The sequence below is a fragment of the Mirounga angustirostris genome, unplaced genomic scaffold (assembly GCF_029215605.1).
Source record: "Mirounga angustirostris isolate CCGP_5_RB_7025 unplaced genomic scaffold, mMirAng1.0.hap1 SCAF_8, whole genome shotgun sequence".
Classification (NCBI taxonomy): Eukaryota; Metazoa; Chordata; class Mammalia; order Carnivora; family Phocidae; genus Mirounga; species Mirounga angustirostris.
Genome location: NW_026991716.1, coordinates 50,871,307 through 50,893,239, shown reverse-complemented (window position 1 = coordinate 50,893,239; position 21,933 = coordinate 50,871,307). Strand labels below are relative to the sequence as shown.

The window sequence follows — 21,933 nt, the reverse complement described above, 5'->3', positions numbered from 1 at the left end:
AGAAAGCAAAGACAAGGCAGAAAGAATCTGGATTTTTGTACACTGGATCTAGTTCTTACTCGAAGCTTGGTCTACTGTGAAACTTTTCAGTTACCTGAGCTGACAAATTCTCTCCTATCTCAGTATGAGGTAAGTTTCCTATTAACTATAATATAAAGATCCTGATACGATGAATATTCCTCACAGTATATAAAGGGGTAATTTTCCCCAAATCCATTCAACATTGGTTGTCATAAATTGGCTGATTTCAGTCGAAGCCATTATGTCTCTTGTTGATTTGTGTTTATTCAACTGCTAGTGAAGTTGAACATTTTGCTTATGATCATCAGCACTATTTAATTCTTCTTTTATGATTATAGTACCTTGTGTGGCATTCCACTTAGGTTTCATGAGGTACATCAATCTCCTTCTGTCTGTTTGTTTTAATCTTTTACTTTGGAATGATTTTTGATTTGCACAAAAGTTGCAAAGATATTGCAGAGAGTTTCTGTATGCCCTTCAGCCTTCTTTCCCTCACATAACATCTCACAAAACTATGCTCCATTTGTCAGAACTACGAAATAAATATTGGTAAAGTACTATTAACTAAATTACAGACTCTTTTTGGGTTTCAACAGTTTTTCCATTAATGTTGTTTTCCTGTTCCAGGATCCAATCAAAGTTATATTTAGACCATTTTTCCTTGTTAGTGAATTTCCCTCTGAAGATCTTCAAATTCTTGCAATCAAATTTCACTTGCCTAAGTCAGTCATGAACATGCAAAGTGCTAAGTGATTTTTAACATAAAGCAGATTTGAGAAAGAACTTCCTATGATAATGCTTTCATTATTTTTGGGTTTACTGTCTAGAATACCACTCAAGTATCCGGAATGACACAGAGAAGATTGACTCTGTATTTGACTTGTCAGTAGGCTGAGTCTGTATTGTGGGTACAAGATGAATAATACAATTTTGGCGGTCCCCTCCAAATCTGCACTCACTGTGGAATAAGAGGGACTGAACTTCAAATACTAGGACATGGACCAGCTCTGTGTGATCCTGGGCAAGTTACTTAAACATTGGCTTTGGGTTCCTTGTCTGTAACCTATCACTTGATTAGGCATTCCAGACTTACATGCTTAACACGGAACACTTGATCCCTTCTCCGCCCTGTGCTTCCAGTTGTTGCCTCTCCTTAGTGAACAATGTCCCCTTCAAGCCACTGGAAGCCCAATAGGTGTCATGCACTCTTTCCTGCCTTCCTCATCTTCCACATCTGGGCATCACCATGTCCCCCCAGCTGACTGTCCCAATGATACCTCGAATTTCTCAGTTTCTCTTTGTTTCCACTATTAGTATCCCAGTTCATGTGATCCTCACCTCTTATTTGGTTTACTGCAACAGTTTCCTAATTATCCTTTCTGATGCTAATTTTACTTTTTTTTTTTTTTTTAAGATTTTATTTATTTATTTGACAGAGAGAGACACAGCAAGAGAGGGAACACAAGTAAGGGGAGTGGGAAAGGGAGAAGCAGGCTTCCCGCGGAGCAGGGAGCCCGATGCGGGGCTCGATTCCAGGACCCCGGGATCATGACCTGAGCCGAAGGCAGACGCTTAACAACTGAGCCACCCAGGCGCCCCATGGTAATTTTACTCTTATAATCCACTCACCACATTGGACTAGAATAATATTTAAAAAATGCAAATCATAGCTTGGTTCCAGTTTTTTTTTTGTTTTTATTTTTAATTTTTAAACTTTTTAAATTAAATTCAATTAACATAATGTATTATTGGTTTCAGGGGTACTGGTCTGTGATTTATCACTGTGATTCATCAGTCTTATATAACACCCAGTGCTCATTACAACACATACACTCTCCAATGTCAATCACCCTGTTACCCCATCCCTCTACCTCCCTCCCCTCCAGCAACCCTCAGTATGTTTCCTAAGATTAAGAGTCTCTTATGGTTTGTCTCCCTCTCTGGTTTATTTTTTCCTCTCTTCCCCTATGATCCTCTGTTTTGTTTCTTAAATTCCACGTATCAGTGAGATCATATGATACTTGTCTTTCTCTGATTGACTTATTTTGCTTAGCATAATACCCTCTAGTTCCATCTACACCCTTGCAAATGGCAAGATTTCAATTCTTTGATGGCTGTGTAATATTCCATTGTATATGTATACCACATCTTTATCCATTCGTCTGTCGATGGACACCTGGGCTCTTTCCATAGTTTGGCTATTGTGGTTGGTTCCACTTTTTAGCTTAAAAATTTCCAATAGCTTCTTGCTTCGCTTAGAATAAAAATCTGATTTACTTTTTGCTGCCTGAAAATCACTGCAAGATCTGGGCCCTGACTTCCTCTTAACTTTATCTCCTATAATTCTTCCCTCCACTCAGAATGCTCCAGCTACACTGGCTTTTGGTTTATTTCTTTTATTTATTTATTTATTTATTTATTTATTTATTTATTTATTTATTTATTAAAGATTTTATTTATTTATTTGAGAGAGAGAATGAGAGAGAGATGGCATGAGAGGGGGGAGGGTCAGAGGGAGAAGCAGACTCCCTGCTGAGCAGGGAGCCCGATGCGGGACTCGATCCCGGGACTCCAGGATCATGACCTGAGCCGAAGGCAGTCGCTTAACCGACTGAGCCACCCAGGCGCCCTGGTTTATTTCTTGAACAAGTTTCACTTGGTGCAGACTTAGGGCCTCGTGTCCTTGCTATTCTGTCCCCTGGAATATGTTTCCCTTAGGCTACTTCAAGGCTGGATTTTTCGCATTATTGAAGATCCCTTCCAGCTTAAGGAGGCCCTTCCAATTTGAAATTTTAATGGTGTATATTTGCGTATTTATTTTCTCTTCTTCTGTCTTCTCCTCTGAAGTGTAAGCTCCATGAGGGCAGGAATGGTGTCTGTATTCATCTGTCTCTTTGGTCCTAGTACAGTGAGCAGGACCTAACAAGCTTTCAACAAATGTCTGTTGACCGAGAAATGAAGGATAAAATGATGTCAGTTTACCTATTTGAGAACAATTCTGCTGAAGTTGGAAGGATAAAAGGGAGAGAAAATAGGACTTTAAAAAAATGTATATAAGACTTGCCTCCTAGATTTTTCACAATATACCTGATTTAAGCTGCTACTTTATGACTAATGAGCGGACTTCCCTTCTGTGGTTGTTAACATTTTAATATTAAAACTGAATTCCAGTTCCTACTATTTGTTTACTTATATCCTTCTTGATTTTAAAAGAGGCTTTAATGCTGGTTCCTGCTGCTATCATCTTCCTCAGGGATACCCTGCATCCCCCCCCACACATGTGTATGTGTGCATGAGTGCAAGTTTATGATTTCTAATGAAACATCACTTTGGACGTTATTGGTTATAGGCAGAGTTGAGAGTTGTATCTAATGGCTTCCGATAATCAGAAAATGTTATTATCACAATAGGCATCTTTAATATATTTTTGTTTCCATGAACCCTGTTAGGTAACTAACGGTGCTTGAAATAGCTTAAGATATTGAGAGGATGTTGGTCTGGAGACTTCTTCTGTATCTACTGGCCTTCAGGCCTCATGCCAGGCACTGACAATATTGGGTGAGAAAACACAGAATTATTTTCTGCCTTCATGTAGCTTACAGATAATAGGAGGAAATGGGCATTTATCACAGAAGCACATGAATCCCTGGCTGCAATCAGAGACACATGCTGGGAGAGAACAGCTCGGGCTGTTCTCAGAGTGAAAGAATTTAACTTTCTGAGAGGCAGGGTATGGCCAAGGTAGGCAGATGATCTTACTGAGGAAGTTGCCTGAGACCCGGAAGTACCAATGGGAGGTATTAGGTGGATGGGGTGTGAATGGGGTGGGGTGGGCATTAAGGGCTTTGGGAAGTGTGGAGAAATTTCTGGACAGACAATAGCATGTGCAACATCTTTGGGGAGTGAGGGAGGCACGGGCTAGGATGGCAAAGTGAACAGACAGTGAGAAAGAGGAAGAGGAAACTTCCCTTCAGGAGAACCTGAAAGGCTCGAAGAAGTGGATGAGAGATCCCACTGAGTGTTGAGTCTGGGGACTTGGGGTGGAAACATGTGTGCATGTATTGGGGACATGGAAAAGCACTTTTCAATTTTATTTGAGGTCAGCCTTATCCTTATATCCACTAGATTTTCTATTACAAATTCCATACATCCTCCCCAAACACATAATGTCAGTCTAGTCATGAAAAAAATATCAGACAAAACCAAATTGAGCGACATTCTAAGAATAACTAACAAGCACTACTCACAACTGTGACGGATCACAACTGTGATGCTCACAGGTCTTTTGCAAATGAAGGAAGTCTGAGAAGCTGTCAGAGCCAAGAGGAGCCTAAGGGGATATAACAGACCAATGTAAAATGGTACCCTGGATGGGATTCTGGGGCAGAAAAAGGACATTAAGGTAAAAGCTAAGGAAATCTGAATAAAGTACAGACTTTGGATAATAATCACCAAGGGGTGGAAAACTGTCCATTCGTTTAGTGTTTGGCTTCTAATTGACACCCCTCAGAGATGGATATTGCCGGCTAGGAGTCAATAAGGAGCAGGAAAAGACAAGAGCTAGAGGTCACATTTGGGTTTCCAATGGGGTAGTCTTCTAGAGGACATATTTTCAGATTTTTCTTATTATTAACCAACAGCTTCTCTTGGGATTAGCCTCTCCCATCGAACCCAAAAGTATTTGCACTCTTTTTCTCCTTATCTTCTCCAAAGAAGTGTGAACAAGTAGACACCACCACAAACTACTCCCCAAGCTCCCGTTCACTGTTCAGCCTGCAGCACTCTGCCGTCACCGTGACCACTGACTGACAGGACTGTCTCTGAGGTCACATATGACTTCTTGCAGATCAAATCCAGACAGTGCTTTTAAGAATGTATTGCATAAAAATTCCAGCTCCATTTCATAATCAAGAGCTCTGTACTTATTCGAAATTGTCCTTGCTTTCTACTCTCTGTATTCTTCTCCCACCTGTCTGGTCACTCTTTCTCAGTGCCCTTCTTTCCTCTTATCCTAAAGGTGTTGTTTCTCAAGATAATGACTTGGGCCTTCTTCTCTTTGTGCTCTATGTATTTTTCCTGGATGGCCTCTTGCTTATGTTGTCAGCTATACATAGATACCTCTGAATGCATGGTCTAGTCTGAACGTTCCTCCTGAGATCTCCACTGGAACTTCTGACTGCTTTTCAGATATTTGTACCTGAATATCACATGGATCATCAACACACTTGTTCTTCATAGAATTTATCCCCCTTATACCACATCCTCAAACCTATTCCCATTCTTGAATTCCTAATTTCATTTGCTGATACTGCTATTCAACCAGTCCCCAAGCCCAAAAGATAGGGACAGACCACTCATTCCCTTTCACCTTCTACATCCAATCTGTCACCAAATCATGTTGATTCTACTTCCTGTATCTTTTCCTCTGTATTTAAAAAAAAAAAAATACAATTAATACCTACTGGTTATTAAGAGTTATGCAATTTAGAAATATATAAGGAATAAAAAGATAAAATCCCCCTTCCATTTCTCTTGTCCATAAATCCTAGCCTGCATGATGAAACTGTCTACATTCCAAAGAAATAGCTTCCCATTGGCTCGCCTTTGGGTCTAGTGGTATCCACAGTCACAGCGTAATCAGCTCAGGTAAGATGGGCTCAGAGAAGCAGACCAAACAGTCTCTGAATGTGGATCCCAGTTAATTCTGTCTGAGGTACCCAGAGCATGATGTAAGACGGTGATCATAGATTTTAGGTGGCTATGTGTTGACCATGGAAGGGAGAGAGGGTAGTTCCAGCCTGATAGAGGGGGGTGTGGCTAGAGGAGGCAAGCGGGGCCTGCAGAAGTGCAGGGCCCAGGACAGGAGAACCTCTTGCTTAAGGGTAGTACTAGTTCCTAATGTAGAATCAGGTTTCATGTGAATTAGTTCAGATATGCACAGGGCTGAGACTCTAGATCGGTTTTTTTCTTCATGAAATATTTGAGTTGTTACTATAAACTGGATCCTATGCATGTATTGAAGAATCAACTGGTGAACAAGACACAGCTCCTGTCTTCAGGGAGTTCTCGTCCATATGAGGTATGTGTTTTCAGGTTGGTCTTTGCAATGTGGCTGTGCAGGGAGCAACTGACATATTAATACGGATCATTTAGTGTTGATTATATTTCTATGACTATTCTAAATAAATGTTATATTGCTAATATCAGAATAAAATTTTGTAATTATTACAGAGTTTAAAGTAAATTTATAGTCTATTGTTATTCTTAGGTAACTTTGATCTTCAAGTGAAACTGGGCTTCCTTTCAAGACCACTGAGGTCCATTATTTAGAGTGCACTGCCCTCTGGTGGTTAAAGTACAGCATTTTTTTTTTTTTTCAGTTTACCCTAGGTTCCCTGAAAAGACCTATGGGTCTTTTCTTTATGATGAGATTTTTGACATTCTTAATTTTCTCGTTAAGACTTATTTTTTTAACTTTTTATTTAAATTCCAGTTAGTTAACATACAGGGTAATATTAGTTTCAGATGTACAATATAGTGATTCAACACTTCCATACAAAACCAGGTGCTCATCACAGGGGCCCTCCTTCATCCCCATCACCTGTTTAACCCATTCCCCTACCCACCTCCATTCTGGTAACCATAGTTTTACTTATTTTTTTATTACTATTTTCTTGAAAAAATCCATTATGTTTGAAACTATGTGAAAATTATACAAAAAACTACCTTCTGGAGAGTTTTAAACAATATTCTGAGAATCCCAGAACCAATTCCAACGAGATTTTGGAGAAAAACCTGATTAAAGGATTTTAAAATTTATCAGAAAAAATAAACATTAAAGAATTGTCCAGAAACTGGAATATTCTACCTAAAAAAGGGGAACTTCTTGATAAAATATAAATACAAAAATATTATAACACAAAAGGTATTATAAAGATACTGTAGTTCTAAGAAGGTGGTACTACCACTAAAATAGAAAGATAAATGACACAGAACCAAAAAATCTAAAGATAATCGATATTTTTTTTGGTTTTACAAATGTCGCATTTCAAGTCTATAGGTCTACATATCATGATATTAGAATAACTAGCTCATTGGAAAAACAAAATTTAAATTTACACCTCGCAGCTTACACTTTCTTGATGTATTGAAATTTCAATGAAAAAAATGCAACTAGAAGGCATACAGATAAATAATTACACTATCTTAGGTTTGCTAATGGTCTTTGATGTGACACCAAAGTCAGAAATCAGAAGGAAAATTTTTGTAGGTTTGGTTTCAGAATAGATGGCATTAACAAACATAAAAATAGGAAGAAGGCAACATATGGTAGAAAAAGCTACTATATAACAGTGCTATATAAAGAACTCCCACATTCACAAAAAGTTGGAGAAGGAAAAAAGCCAATTGATAAAGAACGATTAAAAGTAAACGAACAAGAAATGTTCTTTCTATTTTGTAATTAAAAGAATATCAATGGGGACACCTGGGTGGCTCAGTTGGTCAAGCATCTGCCTTTGGCTCAGGTCATGATCCCCTGGGATCGAGCCCTGCAAGGGGCTCCTTGCTCAGCAGGGAACCTGTTTCTCCTCACCCTCTACCTGCCGCTCCCCCTGCTTGTGTTCGTTCTCTCTCTGTCTCTCTATGTCAAATAAATAAATGAAATCTTAAAAAAAAGAATACCAATTAAAATAGCACTGTGAGATTATTTGTCACATACAGATTGACCAAGGAGGAGGAATCGACAAAGTGCTAAGGCATGTTTTGGAAATGCGAGCCTCGTCTCCTAGTGATGAAGTATAAAATGATGTAAACTTTGTGGAGGATTACAGTCATTGTGCATTACAATGTACAATGTGAAAATACTTTAAACACAACAATGCCAATTATAGCAATTTTCTAAGAAGACAGTCACAAAAATGAACAAAAATATATACTTCTGTGGAGTTTATAATATTGGCCAAGTTGTGGTTTTTCTTTTTTAATGTTTTTGTGCATTAATCTGAATTCCTTTATTATTTCAACAAATCCTTATTGAGTGTCTACTATATATCAAGCATTGTGATAAACTCTAGGGATACAGTGAACAAGACAAACACAGCACCTGCCTTTGAAGGGTCAAAACCTCCTTTATTACTTCAAAAATTGAATAGAGCAATATAATTACTTAAACTTACTTTGGCAAATAGCTTTAAAGGGTTAATGACATCTATATTGTTTGTAGAATATTGGCACTATTAAATTTATAAAGCATGAAAAGTCTCTGCAAACCATGATCAGTAGACTTTTATGGGATTTTGTGTTATGATTATGTATATGGATGCCTCTTTCTCCCCTTTAAGGCATTAATTATTGTCATTACTTTACCCAGAGTTTTCACATAGGAATTTCTTAGTAGATATGTGCTTTGGGGGTGAGACAAAAACTGAACTAAAATATTTTGATTTAAGAACAAAGGAATCTTGACAAATAGCAATTCAGATTTTATTCTGGTGTTAACTTTACTCCAAACACATACCTATCAACTAGAAATCCTCTGCCCTGGATTCTGCTGTCGATGAGCTCTTTCTCTGTAAACCAAACCAAACCAAACCAAACCCCTTGTCATGAGCACTGGGTGTTATACGCAACTAATGAATCGTTGAACACTACATCAAAAACTAATGATGTACTACATGTTGGCTAACTGAACATAATAATTAAAAAAAACCCTTAATAAACATTAATCTTGTGGGTAAGTTTATAACTTATGGCCTGAGATAGCCTACAGTTTTCATTTCCCAGGTTCTGCTGGTCCTCTTACATAGGGTACACATTTTCAATTGACTTCTTGCTTCTGAGAACATGTCCGTGAGGCAGAAAGATTTGTCTTTGCCAATATACTTAACTTAGAGAATCATTTTGGCTAATCGTTTCTATTGAAGGTTTTGCTTCCATTCTGTTTTCTCTGCACAATACTGGTTGATAATTTTATAATATGAAGAGAATAAAGTTGTGATGCTCCAACAGATGGGACTTTGGCCTCTGGTCTTTATCTTTTCATTTACTTATAGTCAATGGCCCCTGCATTCAGAGGCAATGGAGGAATACCTTAAAACTCTCTTTAGAAGGTGGGATATAACTTAAGAAGGATCTCCTGGTAGGGGCACCACCATCACCCTTCCTTTGGAATATGATTATAATATACTCCTCAGGAGCAGCAAGGGGGTTTCTGATTAACCATTTCATGCCAAAATGTATACGGAGGACATGTATCTATTTGTGTATCAATGCACAGATACATACAAACTAGAGTAATCATTTATTTGAAGAAGTGCTTGTTGACTAAATAGCTCTACCCAGTCTGCATGTGTTTCTGCATTCCGAACATGTGCTTCCTATTCTGAGACCTAGTGAACCATGTTCCTCTGGGAATCAGTAAGCAAAAATGTCAGAAAGCTCTCAGCATCTATGATTGAGCGATTGAACTACAGTAAATCCTCTTAGTTCCTCTTTGTTATTTCTGGTTAAATTTGCCTATTACAGGAAGAAATCTTGCTGCTTTATTGGCGAGGAATTCTTTCTACCCAAGTTATAAGACTATTATCAGGAACTGTTAGTTGTTTTGATAGTCAGCCTTAATAAATCTATCTTTTTCTTTTAATGATGGAAACATTTGGAACCTCTTTGAGGGACAGCTTTTCAATATTTGCTAGAATTTTAGATAAATATGCATTATGATTGGTCATTTCTGTTTTTAGGATTCTGATATATAAAAATATGAACATGTGTGAGTAGTTACATATGATCAAGGATTTTTATTTTAGTATTTTTGTGATAGCAAAATAAAAAGAGAAATCAATATAAATGCTTATGAAGAGGGGGATGGATAAACATATTTTGTTATATCATCATGTGGAAATACCGTGAACTCTTAAAATGGGAACTAAAGAGGCCTATATAACTGACTTGAAAAGCTATCCATATTGATTGGTTGTGAGGTGAAAAAGGGATTTTAAAAATAATATGAATCCACTAAAAAACTACTAGACCTAATAAATGAGTTCAGCAAGATTGCAGTAGAGAACAAGATCAGTATACAAAAATCAATTGCATTTCTATACATTATCAATGAACAATCTGAAAATGAAATGAAGAAAGCAATCCCACTACAACAGAATCAAAAAGAATAAAAATACTTGGGAATAAATTTACCAAAAAAAATTCAAGGCCAGTACCCTAAAAACTACAAAATATAGCTGAAAAAAGTGAAAGAATACCTAAATAAATGGAAAAGCATCCATGTTTATAGATTGGAAGACTTAATATTTGTTAAAATAGCAATATTTCTCAAATTGATCTACAGATTCAATACAATTCCTATCAAAATCCCAGTTAGTGCCTTTTTTCTTTTGCAGAAATTGGTAAACCAATCCTAAAGTTCATATAGAAATATAAGGAACCCAGAATAGCCAAAAAATCTTGACAGAGGGAATAAAGTTGGAGAACTCATACTTTCTGATTTTAAAACTTACTACAAAGCTGCAAGAATCAAGACAGTGTAGTACTGTAATATAGACATCTAGATCAGTAGAATATAATTGAGAGCCCAGGAATAAACCCTTACATTAATATTCAATTGATTTTCAACAAGGTACCAACACAGTTCATTTCCACAAATGGTGCTGGGCAACTAGATATTCACATTCAAAAGAATGAATTTGGATCCTATTCTCACACCATAAACAACCCAAGAGTCCATCCACTGATGAATGGATAAACAAAATATGTTAAATCCATACAGTGGAATACTATTGGTCAACAAAAAGAGATCAAATACTGATACATGTAACAATGTGGATAAACTTCCACAACATTATTATAAGTGAAAGAAGTCAGGCACAGAAGACCACATACTGTGTTACGGTATGTAAATTTTCTCCCAATAAAGTTGTTAAAAAACATTACGTATAGTAGGACTCAAGTTTTGTTTAAGAGCACTTATATATGTAATTGTGTTTACATATCTGTATCTGTTTTGTTTCAATATATGCATATGTATTTATTTATTTGATTTGATTTTTTTTAAGATTTTACTTATTTATTTGACATAGAGAGTGTGAGCACAAGCAGGGGGAGCAACAGAGGGAGAGGGACAAGCAGACTCCCCGCTGAGCAGGGAGCCCAGACGCAGGGCTCGATCCCAGGACCCTGGGATCATGACCTGAACTGAAGGCAGATGCTTAACCGACTGAGCAACCCAGGCGTCCCTTTTGCATATGTATTTAAATAAGCATAGAAAAATAGTTCATGTGGAGCTGTAAAAACAAAGACCTATTTATAATCTGAACACTGTTCCTTTTTTGTTTTTAAAAAAGCATCACTATTTCTGATCATTCATGCTGTTTGGTAGAAAGAGGGAAAGTGGTATCTTTTTTACATGTTGCCATTTAAAATAATTTTTCTTTATGATATTAAATAAAATAAACCTAAAATCCATTTTCTTTTGTTACATGAAATTAGCAACTACAATGGTTTTTTGGATGTTTCTTGTGGTGATACCAAACAAAAGCCCAGCATACTGAACTTACCTCTAGATCCCTTTACGATCAGTATTCTCTATTCTGTTAATATTCCAAGTGCCTCACCAGTTTTAGGATGAATTATGAGTTCTTTGTCTGACAAATAGTTATTTATCTGGGTGTTTATCTGTATAACCAACCAATAATCAGTTTTTGATAGCAACAGCAAGACTTCTGGAGTCATAGAAAAGAATGAACTTTATTTTAACTAAGTTTAATTTGCAGTAAGCACGGTGAAGAGTACTTAGGTATTATTCACAGCTTTTTTTCAGTAAGATATTGATGAAATAATTAAATTACAGTTTGCAGTTCTGAGTTCGCTTCAGTCAGAGGAATGGCAAATACAGTTGGCCCTCGAACCTTGGGGGGATGGGGAGTTAGGGGCACTGACCCTAGAGCAGTCAAAAATCCTCATGTAACTTTTGACTCCCCCAAGACTTAACTACTAATAGCTTATTGTTGACAGGGAGCCTTACTGATAACATAAACATTCAACTAACACAAATTTTGTAAGTTATATGTACTATATACTGTCCTCCTACAATAAAGTATGCTAGAGGAAAGAAAATGTTATTAAGAAAATCATAAGGAAGGGAAAGTACATTTGCAGTACTGTATCGAAAAAAATGTGTGTGTAAGGGGACCTGAGCAGTTCAAACCCATGTTACTCCAAAGTCAACTGTAATGCATATGCCATCCTGTCTGCTTAGTGGTCTTCTATGTAACAAGGACCCTGGGATCATGACCTGAGTGGAAGGCAGACGCTTAATGACTGAGCCACCCAGGCGCCCCCCCAAGATATTTTTAATATGCCGTCTTTATATTTTAAGATTTATTTTCATTTTATAGACATTTTTCATGCATAGATTCACTCGTGATGTATTTATTGAATTGTTGCTAATTTCCTGGCACTCTACTGGGTGGTATGGGAGGGAGAGTGAGTAGGGTATAGACTCTGCCTTCAGATGCTCATGGTCTTTCTAAACAGACAATCTTATAAGTAAGTGATTATGGTAGAAAGTGAAATAAAGAAGTCCCCACAAAGGTAATAGTAAAAAAATAATCAAAGATCTGGAGACAAAAATGTTTTTTTTTTAACGATTTTTATTTATTTATTTGTCAGAGAGAGACAGAGCACAAGCAGGAAGAGAGGCAGGCAGAGGGAGAAGCAGGCTTCCTACTGAGCAAGGAGCCCAATGTGGGACTCGATCCCAGGACCCTGGGATCATGACCTGAGCTGAAGGCAGATGCGTAACTGACTGAGCCACCCAGGCGTCCGAGACAAAAATGTATTTAATTCATGTACATAAAAAGAGAAAGTGCTAAATCATTTTATTAACCCATTAATACAAGTTTGGTTTTTTTAAAATTGCAACAATGGCCTTGAAATCATTAATAAAAAATTATAAAACTGTCAACTACTTCTACCTGAATCTTGAAATACTATGTTTTAAAAAGAAGATATCTCATTAAAAAATGACACAAATTCAAATGATAGTTTTAAAATCTAATACTATGGCATCATAAGGAAAAGCAATGTGAATACTTTTCATTTTCTTTTTTATTTACCCAGAATTCAAAACAACCATTTAAAGTGAACAAATACTTAAGTTGACTTTGAAGAATAATATTAGATGCAACTAAGTTTTCCAGGGTAGCTCATTAAACCAGCTGATGTCACACAACTCTATTTAATAGTCAGATTTCCAGACCGCCTCCCACTTTCACTCAAAATAGAAATATGTGAACTTCTTGTTGCCAGGGTCCTCAGCTCACATCTCCCTGGAAGCTCTTTATCATTTTGAATTATAATTATTTGTATACATATTTTAGCTCCTTGTCTAGACTATAAGGTTCTTGACAACAGGGACTCTATTTATTCTTGCATTCGCCGTAGAATCCTGTGTAGTTCCTTATACAAACAGGTGCTCAGCATTTATGGCATGCGTAAACAATCTGCTACCAATTCAGGAAACTTAAACTTCTGAAATTTACATCCTCCCCACCCCCCGCCCCAACCCATGCAAAACTTTGACTTGGAGAATGTTTCTCTGAAATCCCTGGGAAAAGTTAATCAGAATCTAAATCTACCATGTCATTTCCTTTATACAGTCCAGTGCAACTATTCTTCCGGGTCCATAAAAGTGTCTGGGACATTTGCCAGAATGTATTACTTTAAACTGTAAAGTTTCAGCACTTTAGAAATTGTTTTCCCTTTTAAATACTTTCCTAATAATTAGGATTTCCTGCCATCAGGTAGCACTAACAAATATAATACCTTAAAAAAAGAAAAAAAAAAAAAAGGTTTCTTTGAGCTCCAGACTCTAGTTTTCAAAATAACTTAAAATTATCAACTAGGCTTAAATAACACTAAACAGATGTCTAATTAAAGATATTTGAAAAGACAATGGTAAACCTTGGGATTTGCTCATTTACCGCATTTTATTGAACCTAAGATGCCTTTGATTTTAACTGGCACCATTCTTTTATGTACCTCTAAAAAGGAAAAGATATTGCCAATTAAACAATAATATAATGCTTTCTTATCATTTAGAATAGTTTTCAGCTTTATTGAGGTGTAGTTGACAAAGAAAATTGAAAGCTATATAAAGAGTACGTTGTAATGATTTGATGTATATATACATTGGGAAAGGAGTTCCCCCCTTCCCATATAATTATCATATCCATTTTATTATTTTTTTGTTTGGATCTAATAAATAACCTGGTGACTATAGTGGATAACATGGCACTACATAATTCAAATTTACTGAGAGTAGAACTTAAACTTCTCATCCCAAAATAATTGTTTTTATAATCATTGCAAAAGGTCTTTTGTAATTGTTAGATACAGATGTTTATATTACACTGCTCTGTTTCCATGCTTTTCTGGATATATGGTAACTTTTTATTCAGTGCTGAGTCATAACACAGTCTTTTGAGGGCATTCTGTTGCAGTTAAATGCAACATGCATACTCAAAGTGCACAGAATTATTAAAATTATGACAACATAAATAGGCATGCTTAGGCATAAGTTACATTGTTAGTGCCACCAGAATGATGGAACTTTAAGATCACTCATTAAAGTACTGATTTCAGAGATCATTTGCCATTTTAATGTGATGGAGTTTTAGCTTAGGATCAATAAGATACAGTATCCTTAATTTTTACTGTGTTAATTCAAATTGAATTTTAGGTAATCACCAAAAGCCCTTCTCTGGGCTTTGGGCTCATTTTGTTCAACAATGTCTATTTTTTTACTCTCCTTTTGAGAGTCTTTATTTTAAACCTTATCAGAAGAAGCTCTTTAAGTTGCTCTCTCAGCACTGCTGAATATCTACATTATAGCCTTTGACCCAAGTATTTCAACCCATAAAACCAAAGAAGAAATGAAGAGACAGATCCACAGAACACTGAGCTTAAAAGTTCTATGACTAGGGGTGCCTGGTTGGCTCAGTCCAAAGAGCATGAGACTCTTGATCTCATGGTTGTGAGTTCGAGCCCCACACTGGATATAGAGATTACTTAAATAAATAAACTTAAAAAAAATTCTATGGTTAGATTCTTTCAATCATAGGAAGTAATTTTCAACTTTGTTCTTTAAAAGAGTGAAACATATGTCTCAAACCCCCACATCATCTTTGTAGTTGTAATTACATTCTATGTTCCATGTCTTATCAAAAAACTTGACTGCTAGGACTTTTCTTTCTTGGCTAGCAGTAGAACATGGTCACCGTCTTTCTTATAAGGCTGAAGGTTTATTTGAATTTGAAAGTAACACTCATAGGAAGTTCCACTTGTTTTTGCTTCTGGGTGAAATGATTTTGGTTTAGCAGCAACATTAAAATTGAAGAAAGATTATATATTTTTTAGAGCTTTTGCTGGGAAAGGCATTTGAAACTCAACTGAGTATCACAGGCTGAGTATCCAAACTGAAATAATTATTTTTCTTCTAATCTCATGAAGTACAATGTGCTCTCCCTAAAGATTGACAGCAGTTAGCATCCATTTAGTTGTTCAAGCCAGAAGCCAGAAGCATTTAAAGGCTTGCCCCATCAAAACCCATATGCTGTCTTTAATTATCTGCCTGTGTCTACTATGGACAAATGTTTGTGTCCCTCCAAAATTCATAAATTGAAACCCTAACCCCAATGTGATAGTATTAAGAGCTGGGGTCTTTGGAAGGAGATTAGATCATGAGAGTGGAGCTGTCATGATTGAGATTGGTGCTCTTGTAAAAGAGACCCCACACAACTCTCTCATCCTCATCATCAAGTGAGGATACAATGAGAAAATGGCAGCCCAGAAGAGGGTTCTCCCCAGACGATGCTGGCACCATGGCCCCCATAACTGTGAGCAATACATTTCCAATGTTTACAAGCTACTTTACAAGTACTTTGCAAGTACTGTTACAGCAGCCTGAACAGACTAAGACACCCACTCTAGACTTTAAATTCGGATACTATAGAGACCATGATGCTCTGTTACCTTATAACCTTAGTTCCTGGAGCATAATGTACATATTAAACTAAAAATCCCAATGAGAATTCACTTACCTTGTTTCTTTGAGCAAGTGAACCCACTTATTACTAGTTAAGGACTAAGATTGAAGGGAGACTTCAATTTTAAGCTCTTTGATTTTAATATGATTTTATTTTGCGTATTTTGTATTTAATAGGGCAAACCCATGAGGATGCCTAGTAAGTGCTTACACTACTCATACTCACATAGAATTTTAGAATTCTGTATGGGAACTTAGAAATTATTCTAAATAAACCAGACCCAAATAAGCTATTTATTATTTGAAGTTTTAAGAAGGAGCACCGAGGCAGCTGATTAAACACTAGAGTTGACTTTGTGTCTCCCCAGTTGGTGGGAAAGAGTCAAATGTTGCTCAAAGAACATCTTTATAAAAAAAATTAAAAATTGTTGAGCAGAACTTGCCTCAGATAGAGAGCTAACAAAAGATTAACTATTTAACTCAAGCCTTGTCTGACAAAATTAATATATTATGGACATATCCACATTCAAATTCAAAGAATATCTAAGTCCAGGTTTCTTTGGAGTATACAAAGCACTTTGGAGGATATTGAAGGATATAATAGATGGAGTGGGGAGAAAAAGTTTTGGAAAGTTAAGTCTTTCATTTGTTACTTTTGACAAGCTAACCCCAAGTCATAAGAGGCAAGGTAGTATTCTAATAAAGCATGCCTCACTGGCTATAATTGAGTTAATATGTTCTCATCTCCAGCACATCAGGCTGCCAAGATTTTTAATAATCACAGTTCACTGGAGGATTAGGGAAGCGATATACTGTTAAGTTGGGTAATGAAGTAAAGTGTTATGAGATATGTTTTCTCAGATGGAGAAAAAAAAATCGGCAGCAACTGACTTTGGTTTGGATGTAATAGCTATTTGCTTCTTAGTTTAAAATAAATTATCCAGAAAGAATTCTTACAACCCTCTATACCTTACTTTTTTTGTCTTTGCTGATATCAATAGTTTACTGAAAATATCCTTATTAATAAAAAATATTTTGGAGGGAAAGGGAGTAAGGAGTATTCTAATACTTAAGAAATCCTTTGTAAGCACTGGGTGTATTAAGTACTTAGCCCTTACAAAGACCCTGTTGGATAGGTATGATTCCATCTTAGAGATTACAAACCTGAGGCTCACAGATGTGGAATATCTTGCCCAAAGTCAGCTGGAAACCAGGATAGCAGGTGGAAGAGCCCGGATTCGATGGCCGTTCTGTCTCGGCTCCCAGCTGGTTTTCTTTCCATGCCCTTTTGTCACTTCTCACTCTACAGATGCCCCATACAAGTTTTGTGTGTGTTCTAACTCAGATTTTGGTTTAGTGCATGGAGAATTGTGTCTACAGGACACAAGAACATAAAGCAAGTCCTTCTTGCTTTTACAAACAACACTTTCCACAACAGTAAATTAGGAAAAACATGGATCACGTAAAAATTATTCTTACTATTTGCCCCAGAACTACAATCAACTTTTACTGTACCCAAAACTAACAGACACCATTTAAAAAGTGATTAAAATAAAAATGAAGACCTACTACAATTAAAGTATTTTTTGAAGGTTGAATCTAGATAAATTAATATACTGGTAAAGTGAGCAACTGATTGTTCTAAAGGAATAAAACTTGACCTCCAATGTATTTCCTCATGAGCTTGCCCCTACCATCACACTATTTTACAAGAAAAAGAAAGAATAAAGGTATCAACTTTATCCCCCACCCCTCATTCTTCTCTACCTTCATTGGAACAGTCTCTCTGACAGCTAGCAAAGCTTTCTCTAGGCCTTTGGCTCATCAGTCATTTTCATAGCCCGTGACCAAATGATCTAGTTTATGTATCCGTTTCATTATTAAAGAGCTATCACTTGATCCAAGTGGAATTTGTTATTCCTCTTCTAGAGCAACAAATGTTTAAAATACCACAGTTTAAATCAGGAGAAAGTTAATCAGTAAAAATGTCATCAGAAAACTGAAAATAAAGGCTGATGTACATACTGATAAATTCAAAATGATCTATCTAAGACTGAGAAGCTATTAATAACATTGCTTGGCCATAATTTGTATAATTTTGTGGAATATAAATACTTGGGTCAAGCACTTATGGAAGCTATCCATTTTAATTACTTTCTGTTTTTAAAGTAATGTTTAATGGCCTTATGTCCAATGTAGTAACTACTTCAGCAATTTATACAGCTTGGATATTATCTAATTTTCGGTGGACTCATTCTAAATCAAAGTGGCATATTTTAAGCCTGGATTTCTTCAGGTCAACATTCTTATCTGAATTTCAGGGAAACCTATCTAAAGCCTACAAAAGGAAATCAACGATGCTAATGGCTTATGCTTATATAATAAGCTTATGACTTACATGAATCTATAATAAATATCCATTTTTCCAGGCAATTGTTAACATATGTTCAGTTAATTTTTTGTTTGGCAAAATGAATTAGAAAATATCATTACCCTGAAAAAGGGACTATCGTATAGTTTTGATAATTAAAGATAGCTCTTCAGTTTTCAGTCATTTATCTGCACAATATAAACCAATACACACCCACATTTTAACACCATAATCAGTTTTAGAAAATAATTTTAAGAACTCAAGTATCCCAAAACTTTAGGACTGATACTTAAAGTTATTATCTTCTGTATTCCGAATGAAAATTACTCTTTTCATTGGTTCTGTTTATCAAACATGGCCACCAAGAGTCTCTAGACAACCTACAAAATAATAATTTAAAACTGAAAAAAATAGCTGTGGTTCAATATAGATATTATGTTGTATCTCTAAACGTTTGAGAATTGGTATATGTTAAATAAAACAAAGCTACAGCTTTTATCTCCTTATAGACTAGCTTAAATTCTAGGATTATGGAATTCTCTCATGAAGTTTGTTCCTTATCTTTAGTTTTGTACGACGTAAGAATCCAAGAGTAGAAACAGTTTTGGAAAGTTTCTAGATCATTATAAGGAAAATGAAATCTCTGCTTTGGGCATAATCCTATCCTTTTAATCAATAGTGTGGGGTTTTAGAAGGGGTTAACGTGTTGTGACGTGCACTGGGTGTTATACGTAACTAATGAATCATTGACCACTACATCAAAACCTAATGACGTACTATACAGTGGCTAAATGAACATAATAATAATAATAATAAAAAAGGGGTTAACCTTGACTACTTCCTCCACTCCAAATTTGGAACCAATTGAGAGATAGGCACGAGTCAGACAGAAGGAGGCTAAAATATAAATTTTAGTGGAGATTAAAACTAGGTAAAAAGACTTAGTGCTGGTGTGTGGTCACAAGGGCTTTCTAAACCTTGACTTCTGATTAAACGGCTTGCATATCCAGGGGCTGGCACCACTGAGCACCACAGGTGCCCCCGACAGGGACATGGTGCTTTCCCCTGTGATCGGGAAGGCTGCTGTTCCTGGAAGATGTGCTGCTTTAATAGAAAGAGCCGCAACCACTGAGCAAAGCATCATAAACTCCTTTTCCCAAATTTCCCAGTCCAAAAAGAAGAGTGAGAGTGTGCAAAGAATATGCCTACTGGGCAGTAAAAGTCCTTCCCATCAAGACAAAGGGACGCGTGGGGAGCCCATATTCCCCATCAACTCAAAATTTGGTGTGAGACTACTTCCTCGTCATTGTCATTTTGGATTGCTCACAGATTGTTGCAACCAAATGGATGGCTGGAGACCCTGGCGGGGGCATGTGGTGGGGATGAGGGGGTGGGGGTGTCCAGGAGTTCTTCATTCTACAAGTGTATTCTGTAGTAAGCCTTGACACAGGACTATTGCATCGTTTATTGATTTCCTCAGGCAGAACGAATTAAGGTTTAAATCACTGTCCCTTCCCCCAACCCCCGGGGGAAAAGTTTAATCAGTGGAGGTGCTGCTAAAGGAAAGGGATATAGGAAATCAATAGTGAAGAGAGAATATCAGTCATAGTTTAGACAAGTTGCTGAAAATGAGAACTGTGGTCTCTACATACCCTTAAAACATTTCCTTTCCCTTTTCTTCCTTTTTCTATGGCATCTGGGGTATGTTTATCACTTTGTCCAAAAGTGGCAGAATATGGAGGAGGCTCTGGCAAGAAACTTGTGGGAATGGATCTTTCTTAGAAATTCAGGAATCAGGAATTAGAAGTTCTATAGCAATACACAGAACATTCTCTTATGGATGACCTCTACTCTGTAAAAAAAATTAATTAAAAATTCTAGGAAATATAAACTCTGTATGTTGCTAAGTATAGAAATTAGTACCACATCGAGCAGAACAAAAAAAAGAGGCTTTGCATGTTGAAATAATGGAACACAGAGAATTGTGGAACTCAACGATGATTTTCATTTTGTTAATGCTTGGTTGTAGTAAACAGAATAAAACCAGAAACAAATAGGGGTGTAATATTTTCATGAAATAATAATAGATGATAGATTTTGCTTAATGAAGTTCCATTTTATTCATAAAGATTTGTAGTCATTATTAAGAAGTAACATTTTAATTTTTAGAATAATCCTTATGTGCAACATCATAAGAGATTGGTTATAGAGGGTGCTTGTGTAAAACCCACTTTCTTCTTTTTTTAAAAATTTATTTAAATTCAATTAACTAACATATAATGTATGATTTGTTTCAGGGGTACAGGTCTGTGATTCATCATTCTTACATAATACCCAGTGCTCATTACAACCCACTTTCTTCTTAATCACAGTGATTCCTTCATTAGGGGACTCCCTCTTCTTTTCCTCCTCTTTTTGGAGTTGTTATTGAATATTCATTTCTAGTACCCAAATAATGGTACCATCCCCACCAAAAGAAAGAAAAGATAAATTTAATGCAAATTCCTCTGATGAGTTATTTTAGAAAACGTACCTTCCTAATGAGTTCAGATATTTTAACCTGGTGTTTGGCCTGTAATGGATCTAGTTAGATTTTATCTGAATATTTTTCCTCCCTACAGAATATATCTTTAGATATACATTTTTCCTTTTTCTCTCAGCATGTATATTCATTTATATCATTTTTTTCTTCATTTTCTACTTTTCCTTTCTCCCCTTTGTGTCTCAAGAAAAAGAAGTATTCACATGGGACAACAAAAGAAAACCCAGGCAGGAAAGAAAAGTTCCATGGAGTCTAATCAAACTTGGAAATTGAAAGACAGTGACCTCTATTCAGAAAAAGATAGAACACCCTTCCCTGGTGAGGGTTTCAAAACAGAAGTGGCTTTGTGAAGAATTCTGGAATAGATAGCAGAGTAGACTGTAGCCAGCCTGGCAAAAGCGGTCATCTTCATTCCTGGAGCATGATTCACTCTGATCCACTCCAGAGAATAGCACTCTTGTAAAACTATCCCTGGGGTCCCCCAGTACCCAAGAAAGTCAGAGCAATATAGATCTAATTCTGCTTTGTTTTTCTTTTAAATATGCATTTCCTAATATGACATAAAATGTATTGCAAAAATGCTGAACAGAAATAAAACAATGATGGCACAGATTGTTGGTGATTTTAATAGTTTCCTTTTGAAAATTTAAGTTTTTTTCATAAATTTTTAATAATATTCACTGCTTTAAAAAAACAGAAAAATGTGTTATTAAAACTTAAATACAGCTCAAGCATACAACTGCATCTTCCCTCTGGGCTGGGACAGCTCAGGGTATAAATGTACTTTCTGAAACCTGTCTTGCTGTTGTGATAATATGAAGAAGAACTAAAATAGATTCCTATTCTCAGTTATTTGCGGAGAAGTTTTCCCAAAGTCTCCAAACCTGCTTTTGTGTTTTGTTTTGTTGTAATTTTTATTAGAAAACATTTTAGAATTAG

General features: G+C 36.3%; 1 long non-coding RNA gene across 1 annotated transcript in view; it reads left to right on the top strand.

Moving 5' to 3' along the window:
* The first annotated feature begins 489 nt into the window (after nucleotides 1-489).
* The window catches only part of LOC123837822 (uncharacterized), an 83,577-nt gene continuing 62,133 nt past the window's right edge, over nucleotides 490-21,933 (top strand). Inside the window, exon 1 of the long non-coding RNA XR_010413658.1 lies at nucleotides 490-1,623. This is a non-coding gene — a long non-coding RNA (uncharacterized LOC123837822). The remainder of the gene's footprint in view (nucleotides 1,624-21,933) is intronic.